Source organism: Perca fluviatilis, chromosome 10 (assembly GCF_010015445.1).
Source record: "Perca fluviatilis chromosome 10, GENO_Pfluv_1.0, whole genome shotgun sequence".
In the NCBI taxonomy this organism is placed as follows: Eukaryota; Metazoa; Chordata; class Actinopteri; order Perciformes; family Percidae; genus Perca; species Perca fluviatilis.
In genome coordinates, this window is record NC_053121.1 from 21,562,737 (window position 1) to 21,575,116 (window position 12,380).

Sequence of the window (12,380 nt, forward strand, 5' to 3'; positions counted from 1 at the left end):
TGAATACACACATGCTCATTTGGAGTCTTATATGTTACAACCCTTTTTTTTTTATCAGATAGCAGCTGCTATTCTGAAATGTGGTGTAGACCTAAATGGGAGCCAGAAGCATCAGATACAGCTTGTTGGTTAGATGCCACTGATAATCATCTCCAACAATAGCAGCATTAGGTGACACTGTATAATCCCAAACAGATGTAATTGCAGTTACTAGTGTCTCCATAGATATTTTAAGATCTGTTTTTCCAGAACACAAATGTACATGAGATGCTAATACCGCATCATACTTTTCCAACATTATATCAGTCAAGCACGCACGCACGCACAGAGTCAAACAGTGACATAATCCTGCAAACATAGTGACAGCCATTGAATTTGGGTTTAGCTAATATAGCTCAAAGTTGTACCACGATCATCCCCTCATATGATTCATAAATTAGATACTTGACATCTGCATCAATTTCCATTAAGATAGTGGCCACATGAGGGTTAGGAGGGTTAGAGGGGCTGATGGGTGAAGGGGTGGTGTTGTTGGTGTTTATGTACTATATTTTGTCTGGTTTCTAAACATCATCATTTTCATTATTTTCTGTTGCATTGTTTTCTATTTTCCTTTAGTTACAAGTCAAAAGGGATCATTCTTAAAACTCTCACTGACCTTAGAGAACTTGCCATTTTCTATTTATTTGTTCTGGTCTCTTTTGGTATTTGATATCCTTTAATGCTTTTTTGTTTGTTTGTGTTATTATAATTTGCCTCCCAAATTTTGAATGTCCAGTTTCCGATGTCCTGCTGGCTGTCCGGTTGCCAAGGACGGATATTTCATTTCACTGTTGGGGCGAGCAATAAACATAAAACTTTATAAAGAGCAATTCCTGAAGGGGACACCAAAGGTGCCAAAAGTACTGCTATTATTACTGTAATATTATTAGATTCCTTGTGATGCGGCCTCTCGCGCGTATTTTATAAAAAAAACATGAAAGAATAAGTGTGAATCACATTAGTTGTTTGTAATAATCAGCTTAAGTATGCAGTGCACAGATCGTATTAAGCAGCGATAACTAAGGATGTTAAGTTTCTGTATGGAAGGGGCGGGGTCATTTGAACTGTTCTGCGCTGAAGCGATGCAAAGGCTCATGGGAAAAAAATATATGTTCTTAACGGTTTCTGTCCTAGTCCAAGTGTGTTTTAAAAATGTTCTGTTATCTGGGTTTTAGTGTTGTATGGTTGATTTAGTGTTCATGTTTATCTACATTTATTGTTGCACAACGACCAAGACCCGGGTGGAGACTGTTGGCGTCTGGGCAGTGAGTGAGTATTCGCTGGCAAACACACAGATTGGAAACTAGTAACTCTTTCTCCTGAGTGAAACTTTCCACACAGCACAGTACATTGTAAGGTCACAGTGTTTGCTTGTGTTATTAATGTTATGGTAATGTCTGTTTGAAATTAATGCATTGAGTACATTGTTCTCAAAGTCATACTGACATATAGGAAAAAACTATATTTATTTAAAGCTACATTGTGTAAGAATTTCTCCCATCTAGCGGTGAAACTGTATGTGACACCCAACTGAATATTTCTTTCTAGCCCCTCCTATTACGAGCCACTCCTACGTTGGCCGTATTATTCCAAGAAGTACGACTTCGTCCAGTGTAATAATAGTTTTACGTTATTTTGGTACCATTTCATTGCTAACATCAGCTATCAGGTTCCCAAACATAAACAAGCTAATGTTATTAAAGTATCAGTGCTATTGTTATTCTAAATATTAAAAACATATTGTTTTGCAGCTATAAGTAGAACAAGTGCTCGCAATGCATATTATTATATCACTTTAAATTATGTTTACAATGATATATTGTCCAGATGCCCAATTTCTGCCCATGATAACTCCCTCTGTTGGTATGGAGAGATTAGATGTCAGTGTTGTTGTCAAGACCACCTGTAGCTCTCTTCACAACAACACAGACACAGATTGGTTCTTTGAAACGGGCGTTTATTGCTTTGCTCTTCTGTCCTTAATGCATCCACGTCACGCCGTGAGAACTACATGAATGAACAAAGTAAGCACGTCAAATTAATTATACATTACCGAAGAAAATAAAGTACAAATTCCGCTTGGTTTCACATGTAAGATAAAATACCTCGTTGGCTGCTTGTCCTGAAAAGAGGTTCTTAAATCCTTTGTAAATCCTTCACAGTTCACTTTGACCTCCGACAACAGTGAAACTCCAACTTAATTAGCAGAGCGCTGTAACATGTGTACACGTTAGGTTTCCTTTGGTCCATTAACAAATTCCACAGAAGTGGAAACCACAACAGAGAACTTTAGTTCTGAGATAAACAAAAACACAATGGACTAAAATCTAACTATTACATCACATTAATTTTAACCTTTACATTAAACACATTTCCTATTTATTTACTGTATGAGAGACTATGAATATAAAATATAAATTTAATATGAATTTTGCATGAATTATGCGTCATAAACACATACACCACCTAAACCAATACCAAGTCATCACCAAGACCAGAGTGTATTGAGAACGAGACAAGACCAAGACTTTGAGGGGTTGAGACTGAGTCAAGACCAAGACCAGACCAGTGCCAGACAGCCAGAGCTTCTCCTGTCTCCTGAATTAACTTTCTTGGGAGTATGTGTTAAGGAGGCGGGAGAGGGGGTTAACAGTAACACATTTTATATTAGAAATCAGTCAATCAAGTTATTTGTTGCATTTGAAGCAGGAAGTTTTACATCCAATCACAGTAATTATGTTAACACATAAAATTAAACAATGCACAGACAAATTAGTGATATCCCTGTAATCGTGGTTTTAACAAGTCTTAAAATAAAATCCAGAGTCCTCTTTATCCAAGACCGAGTAAATATGCAGTCAATTCCGAGACGAGACCGAGACCTTCAAAAAGTGGTCTTGAGACTGGTCTTAAAGGGATACTTGACCGATTTAGCATTAAGCTTTGTATCAGCAGAAATATGGTAGTATTTTGTAATTACCGTGCTTCCCTCCCTCATGTGCCCCTGAGACGAGAGATCTCGGTATTGTGGGTCTGGAAAAAATCTTCCGATGACACAAAACGACGATTTTTTTGGCGTCATCGGAAGATTTTTTAGTCCAAGGCAATGGACTACAGCCAGTAGTAGGAGCTACTTCTGGACTGTCGTCTTTCTCCGAGAATTGCTGAAGCAAAACAAGCGTCAGCCATCTTGAATCCTCACTACTGGCTTCTTAGCAGAAAACTTTTACATAGATAGATAGATAGATTTATTCATCCCGAAGGAAATTTTAGAACAACAATTATGTGCATTCAAACTACAGCACACGTGTACCACCGGGATACATTGGTACAGATCGGAGAATATGCAGGACACTTTACTACAGACGGAATACTCAACACACTACGCGAATTTCACCCGCCGGCTATGGAGACCAGCGGTGTTGCTTGATGCATCTGAAGGGACATCATCAGCGGGGAACGATGAACGAGTGTGCCGGTGGAAAGATAACGCTGGGTGGCCAACTGTTCCATCAATCCTGCTTGCAAGTGTCCGCTCATTAGACAACAAACTGGACTACATCCAACTTGAATGAAACTCCCAACGCGAGTTCAGAGACTGCTGTGTTTTTGTCGTTGTGGAAACATTGCTGAACAACAGTGTACCGGACTATCCAGCTACCAGGCTGGCTGCTCTGTCGCCGGGTAAGACTAGTCGAGGTGGGCTGTGTTATCACGGACTGCCTGGTGCAGAAATGCTTGTATCCAACTAACTGCTAACTGCTTGTGGAGTTTGTGACTGTTAAATGCCGACCATTCTACATTCCACACAAATTTACGGCTGTGTTTACAGCCCACCAAGCGCTAATGCTAGTAGCTATGTGTTAGCTGAAATTTACGGAGCATATAATGTGTGTGCACTAAATGTAGCCTGTTTTGTATGTCGTTTTTATATAATGTCGTTTTTATATATTTTAATTGTGTATATTTTAAGGTACGGTGAAAACGTTTCGTGTATATGGTTGAAATGACAATAAAACACACTTGAGTTGAGTTGACTGTCTCACTGTCTGTAAATGGTAGGTGTGGCTTGGGAGTACAGGCTAAAGCAGCGAAGCAAGTGCATTCTGGGATTTGGTGTCTTTCATCCACATGAGCCAAAAACACATTTTCTGGCTTTTCTCGGCCTAGAAGCCACCATTTTCTAAACAAATTTCACATTTCTACTACATAAGTGACCCAATTTAAAGATATATCCATCTTTCCAATGGTGACATATCCCTTTAAGACCAAGACCGATCTCGAGTACTACAACACTGTTAGACGTCTATGAGTCTGGCAGCAAAGAAATTCTCCAGGATGGCATGTTTATAAGGAGGACTTTCAAGGAGTTTAGATTGGATAGTGCTAGCTCACATCTCAAAGATTTTAAATATGCACACTTCACCTATTGCTTGTCAATGGGAGTTTTTTTCAAACCGAAGCCTATATCTTAATCACCATGGAGCTGCTGGTGTTTGCAGCGGAAGGACATGCTCCCTATTTGTCCTCAGCAGGACATAGGTATCCAAAAATGTCAATTTATAAATGAGCTATCAGTTAACGGTAAATACTAAAACAAATAAAGTAAAAAAAAATTTAAAGCCTACCGTCAGTCCAACCAGGGCTGCAACTATTTTTAAATAGTAGAAAGTAGGATGCTTTGATTTCTACAGCTGTAAACTTCCCATCTTAGAGTTTAAATTGGCATGAAAATGCGTGAATTTGTTGTTCAATGGTGTCAAACGTCTCTCGGGCACCAAGTTTGTTAACTATGGGTTTAAAGAATCTACTGAATTTCAGCAGTACACACAATTTATACCTATATCTGTGTATTTTCATCCATTTAGCATTGTACTACTTCCTCGAAAATAGCTGCACCACCATTCTTCAACAGTCAACCAGAGAGAGAGTTGGTGTTATGGTCTCCAGGTCTGATCATGAAGTGTGACGGAGGAGATGAAACTGGATGGGTGAGGGAGGAGGGATACAAACAGGGTGGGAGAGAAAGAGAGACAAAGATATAAATATAAAGGGAGACAGGGATGATGAATGTCGTTCATAAACAAGAGACACAAAACCTCTGCAGTCTGTTAGGCCGGCAGAGGAGCCGACGTTAAAGACTGCTTAATGCTGTAGAGATCAATAAACATTTATTCTTCTCTGCAAGACAAACCCACATGCATAGGCATATATAATGTGCATACATGCAAACACAGATACACATAAAGGCACTCAGAAGCAGGCAAGCAGTCATATGCAATTGAAATATGTATTTATTGTACACTATATTGTCTTGTAAATTTGCGATAAATATAAGATTTTTGAACAGGATTCTGTGCAAAGATTAATTTTGTGAGGTTGGCTTTTTCATTCTTAGCCACAAAAGTTAAAGTTTGATCATGTTTTTGACTGGGAAAGCAGAACCAGAAACTTTCTGTGAGGGACGTATATTGGAAATGTTTGAGAAGTGGAATTGCATTAGTGTATCCCAAACATCACATTTGCTCATTTGAGATAGAAATTAAGGAGTAATCAGTAGGCCATTCAAACACAAACACACACACACACACACACACACACACACACACACACACACACACACACACACACACACACACACACACATACACACACACACACACACACACACACACACACACACACACACACACACACACACACACACACACACACACACAAGCACACAAGCTATCAGTGGTGAAAGAAGTATTCTGATCCTTTACTTAAGTAAAAGTACCAACAAGTCCTCTAAACCATATGACCACACAGGAGCATTTTCCTTCCTCATACCTAAACGTAGCAGTCACTGTTTTAACCATGTTGTTAATGTTGTGAAACAATCACAGTTTTGTTAGGTTTAGGCAAAAAAAAGGGGTTAGGGTCCACCGCAATTAAAAGTCCTGCATTTAAAACCTTATTCAAGTAAAAGCATGTAAGTATGTGCATAACACCCAAATTTGGAGATACATGGGCGGGAAAGTAATGAAAAATCTGAAAAATAAATGTTTCCCGTGTTTTATATTATATGAAAAAAAAATGCGGAGTAAAAGTATAATATAAAGTATTTTTTTTTAAGTATAAAAAAATACTTGTCTTTGAGATGTAGAGGACTAAATGTATAACGTATCATAAAATGGTTAATACTTAAGAAGAACCTTGAATTGGTACTTAAGTACAGCAAATGTACATTCCATCACTGCAAACTACAACCCTCTGTCTGCAACAGCATGTTTCTCTTCTCTTCTCTTCTCTTCTCTTCTCTTCTCTTCTCTTCTCTTCTCTTCTCTTCTCTTCTCTTCTCTTCTCTTCTCTTCTCTTCTTTCTGTTAACCTGCTGTAATCAGACTCTTAAATCTCCGGAGCAGCATGGTGAATGTCAGCAGTTTGATCTGTTTCCTTTAGTCGGCCGTTGCCCTCCATCTCCCCCATTATCCTCCACGGGAGATTCCTTTAGGATTTATACCTCTCTGTAGTCAGCTCTGTGGTCAATATTTATGAAGTACATTACTGCACTACAGAGTGTGTAGCTGTCGTGCAGTTGAGTCAGGTGGCCATCGATCCCCAGCTCTGAGTCGCTGAGCCTCTGAGCGTATAGGGAAAAGACGCAGAGCTTTGGTCCAAACACTTTTAGGTGTCGCTCTCTTATGTCCCCGCTGGAGCAATAAATATGTCCTCAAGTCTGCTACCTGCTGACAGATCAAGGTGCCTGCTGCTGCTCGCTAGTGGTCAAAAGAATCACTGCATAGGTCTCTCAGTAACAGTATGGCAGACGCATGAGACGCATGAGTCTATATTTATGACATATGTGGGATGCCATTACAATAAACACACAGATCCTTAAAGGTATATTCTGGGAATGATCAGTTATGGTACAAATTGCATGTTACATATGTATGATTTCTGCGTAAGGTGTTGAGAGTAAGTAAAGTTGTTGTCTTTATAGTATGGATCCACATTTAACTTAACTAACATGAAGTCTTAATCTCAGAGAGCATTTTTATGGTACGGAAGAAAAGTAAGACCATAATCATTTGAATTTGTATAAGAAACTGAATACCTAACAGCTGAAGAAATTAAAGTGAGAGAGAGAGGGGGAATGACATGCAGCAAAGGGCTGCAGGTCTGGGTCAAACCCGGGCCTGCTGCGTTGAGGAATAAACTTCTATATATTGGCACCTACTCTACCAACTGAGCTATCCAGGCACCTGTGAATACCTAATTTAACCACTACTGATTACTTAATGTTGAAGTTAAAATTCCACAGAATTTACACTTTGAAAACCATCATTTTGAATGTATGTGGTTTGAATATTGAAATTGCAAGTGGTTCAATTTCAAACACCTTTTTTTGGGGTCACAAACTCAGAATCTTCAGTCGCTTATCTGAACTTTTCCAACCCGCATTGTAAGAAAGAACCTAACCTGTTTGGACAGACATCTAATCAGTCTGATCGATTCCTTTCAGGCTCGATTGAAGTTTGAGTTTTTTTGTCTCAAATTTTCTCATCTCAATTCAAACAATCCAATATTAGCAACCTTAGTTTGTTGACTTTACTCAGCTTTGGACACTTGGATTTTATATCTTGATTTGTGAAACCTAAAAGGTTTTTAAAATTGCACCACTTACCTTGAAATGACCTTCTGGAATTTACAAAAAGGAGAATTCAAACCAAATAAATTCAGAATGATGGTTAGTAAGGTAAAATACTTGCTGTAAATACATTTGCATTTAATTTCAACAGCATATATTCAGTAACTGAATTTCACAATAAGGTACTCAGTTGCCTGTAAGATTCAAATTATTTGGGCTTTATGCTGCTTCTATATATAGAGCCACATGCACAGCATCTCCTGTTAAAGGAATCACTTTATTATAGATAAAGATATATGTAGAGCTATACATATGCCAGAGGAAAGCTATGAGTCCATCACATCCAGAGGTGTATAAAGTACTAGAGACCCATACTTGAGTAAAAGTACAAGTGCTCTATCAAAAAAGTGACTTGAGTAGAAGTGCTCTTTAAGCACCCCACTTAAGTGGAAGTACTAAAGTATTCAAAATGTTTTGTACTTAAGTATTGCAAGTAGTTTATTTTAAAATGTGCTACTCAAGTACTAAAGTAAAAGTACAAGTATTGTAGTTAATAAAGAAAGCAGTCAAATTTTGAATATCATATTGTTGGAGTTCAACTTTTTACTTAATATTAAGACAGTCACAAGCTGCACATTGCTGGATATGAAGGAGGTTTATGAAATAAACCCAAAAAGGTTCATTAATGTCACAACTGTTATAACTATTATTATCTGATATAACAGTGGGTTATTTATCACTTATTAACAAATACTGAAATAAAATGTGTGATGTAGTGGAAAGTTAGCAAGCTAGCAAAATACAGATAAACTAGCAGCTTCACATCACAGGGTGAAACGGTTAACATTCAGTACTCATTTCAGACTGAAACAACTCAGAAATAGCTTAATCTTCTGCAACAATGACTAAGTAGAAAGAGTACAAACTTACATCGTCTCTGACTTCTGAACAGGCGATCGCCGTAATGAAAAGAAACGCGAGGCGAGACTTATGTAATTAGCGTATGTAACTAACGCAGCCGTAGATACACACTCACTGTAACCTACACAGTCTCCGTAGCGTGAGGAATTCACAACAGTAACGAGTAACGATGCAGCACATAAAAAATGTATCAGAGTAAAAGTATTAAACTCATAGAAAATATGTACTCAAATAAAAGTGGAAGTAGGAGAAAAAAATAATACTCCAGTAGAGTACAGATACAACCTTTTAGTACTTAAGTGCAGTAGTGAAGTAGTTACTTTGTTACAGCTCTGATCACATCTACATCTTGTCAACTGTCTTATGTTATGAATTACATCATGTGCTTCTAATGTAGTACAGTTTGTGACAAAAAATGCCACCAGATATCTTGCAATATTCTTATGAGAGTCATAATAAGAAAAAGATTAAATATTCCATTTGGACACTTGCCCCTAGGCCACCAATGAGGATTGCAATGACTATTAACAAAATGTTCCTAACACATTTTAAACTGATTCATAAAATATTTAAGCAATGATGAGCTGATCATCTGTGATGGCAAAAGAAGCTCAGACAAACGTCAGATTTCATCTTAGGACAAACTCGAGAGGATAATGACTAAGCTTTGTGTGGCTGTTTGACCCCTCGGGCTGCAGCCGTTTAAATGAAAATGACACTGTTTATTCAGAGAAGAAGAAGGAAAGCATAACACGAAGCAGAATGGAGTTGTTAGCATGATTTTAAATTTTTTTGTTTTACAATATACATAAAGTTGCTGCTCTAGATTTTATGTGTGTGTGTGTGTGTGTATTTGTGAGAGAAGGGCAGTTTAATTAGCAGCTTTATGCAGATAACTGTGATTTGAGCAGTGAAGGGACTTTAATTAGTTGCTGGTGGCTGCAACAGGCCACAACATGACCAAGCACACTGCATATAGTGGACGTTTGGTGAATGGAAAATAGGAAGAAAACTCTGTGGTGTTAATGGGTCTGCTGGAGTGAGAGAGACGAGGAGGGAGCAGTAAGAGGAGTGGTGGAGGAGATAGGGAAGGAAGGCTGGGTGAATGCTTGAGGGTTGAGCGGGGTCACAGAGTGTAGCGTGACTAGCAGAACGGGACAAGATGTGGGAGGAAAGTGGATGCTCAAAGCTTTTAAAAGGGGTTGTTGGAGGTTGGTGAGAGTGGAGTAGTGGGATTAAACAGAGGAGAAAGAAGAAGGGGATCATGGGAGGAAGGCTAAACTGTTTAGATGGGGTTAAAGGGTAGGCTATGGAAAGAAAGATGGCGAGAGGTCAGAAGCACAGTTAGGAACTTTGAGATTCCATTTTAGTCATGTTTCTATGACCAACAATGAAATGCCAGTCAACTATTTAATACTTGACATAAATGCATCAATTAAAACTGAACTGCATGGTTAAATGTTAATAAACATGTTGCGTCTCACTGCAGACTTTTTCTGTATTAAACCAGACTGTGAGCTTTCCCTAACATATCCATAATATATTATATTATATTATATATAATATATATTATCAATAATACATATCATAATGCTATAGACACTACAAGCATATATTGTTTTGCAAGATTAGATATTTTGGTGTAAAACAAATAAAATCAGTCAACATTTTACCGATACATTAATATCAACATTTAGTAATAACTTGCCAGATGTGTTAATTAACAAAACTGTAAAGTTTGTGGGCTTTAAAACTGAAACACAGAGCCGAAAGACGCTAAAAGATCAGTAAAGTTTAAGGGAACTGTAGAGTTAAGTACCACTTAACTGAACCACACAATGATTGGTGCAGCTTTAAATGTACTGATGGGGGGTGGGTGGATTATATATATAAACTTGCAACAGACACAACCTGTTCAATAATACAGGTTACTGATCAGACTTGCTGCAACATTAGACCACAGGTTGTTTAAAGGCAGACGTCGCATCAGTGTGAGTGACAAGTAACGAGGTGAGACTGTAACCAGTTGAGAGGAAGAAGAAAAGAACTAAAATTGAACTTAATTAGCAAAGGAAAGACTATGCTCTGTTTTCTTATGGCCACCAAAATAAAATGTGAAAACGAGAAACCAAGGTCAGGAAAATGAGTGATTTAGAAAGACAGACATATGAAGGAAGGAAGTTGGACAAACGTACTGTAAATACAGATATAATACCCAAATAAAGTCAGCTGAGTGTACACGGTTGATGAGCCAAGACAGTCCTGTTTGACACACTTGCCTACATCAGACCCTCAAGGTCTTTCTGCTTTGTCTGAGCTGTCTGACCAGATGCCTGCTGTTATTTAACAGTGTGTCTGGCTGAGAGACACGAAAGACACAAAAGAAAGAGATAAAGTAGTAGTAGTAGAGTGATGAAATACAAAAATAGGGTGGTATGGAGAAGAAGGGTAAGAGAGTGTTTTCCTCTGTTCGCCTGCTCTGGTGGAGAGTAAACAGTTCCAGGATGTCACCTCAGCTGGAATCACCGACCGAGTGTTTGTGACACTGGAGGGCAATAGTCTCCTCCTGTGAACCTGACTAATTCCTGCATCGCTGCAGATGCTCTGTCTCTTTCCCTCTATTTTTTCTTGTATGCATGAGCAGTTCTATGTATCATGTCTGATTTAAATTATTTGATTTAACGCAGAAGAGAGACACATTCATAATGTAATCTAAAAATCTAATAGATTGATAATAGACTCTTCTATTCTCTTTTTTAATGGAAGACTCTTAATGGATTCCTTGGATATTCTTTAATAGCCAGTGTTGTCTTTAAAGCCATTTTTTTTAATCCAGGTGAAGTCAAGTCAAGTCAAGTCAAGTCAATTTTATTTGTATAGCACATTTAAACAAACAACAGTTGACCCAAAATGCTTTACAGATAGAGCAGGGAAGGCAGAAACAATGTGCCTTAAAGATACATAATCAAGTGTGCAAGGTACCATGAATATAGTTAAGCAAAGCAACAATTTAAATAATGTAACATAGAATAAAACAACAATGGAACAACATTTGTAAATACAAAAAGATAAGAAAAAGTTGAGTTCAGTTCATAGCTCTGAATCTTAAAAAAAATAAAATAAAATTAGGAATCAAAGGGAGTTAAAAGCAAGAGAGTAAAAATGCGTAGAAGCCATTATTACTTCCCTAATTAAATCAAAACTACAGGTATAGCAAAGAAGAAGAAAAGGCAGAAAGGAAGGGAAACTTTTAATATTGGTAATAAAAGAGTTTAAAAAAAGGATCTCTTGTCTCTGTCCAGTCCGTGCCGATGGGTGGAGACTCTTCCTCAGCATTTCTTAGCATCTCGCTGAATCTGCAAATAGATTCACTGGCTCTGTCACACTGACGCACATCAAGCAGCCAAGTTGCATCCTTGTTTTTCTTATGTTCTTCTTTTAGTGACACTCCCTTGCCGTATTATGTCAACTCTTCAACATTTCATGCTCAGCTGTGTATCTCTTTCTCTATTAGCTGTCCAGATGCCTTTAGTTTTCCCATCATGCCCTCTCTGCATCAGTCTCTCTCTATATTTCTTTTATCCATATATTTTTTATCTATTCTTTCCCTATAAAACACATGTTTAACTTTGCTTTTTCTTTTCTCTCTCTGTTGTTCTTTTGAAGGCTGCTTCTGGCCCATGAGAGGCATTTAATCAATACAGTTTTCAACCTTCCTGAGCCCCAACAACAACCTAACTGACAAAACAGTGCTGAAAATTGAGGACTGGACAGTTTTACAAGTC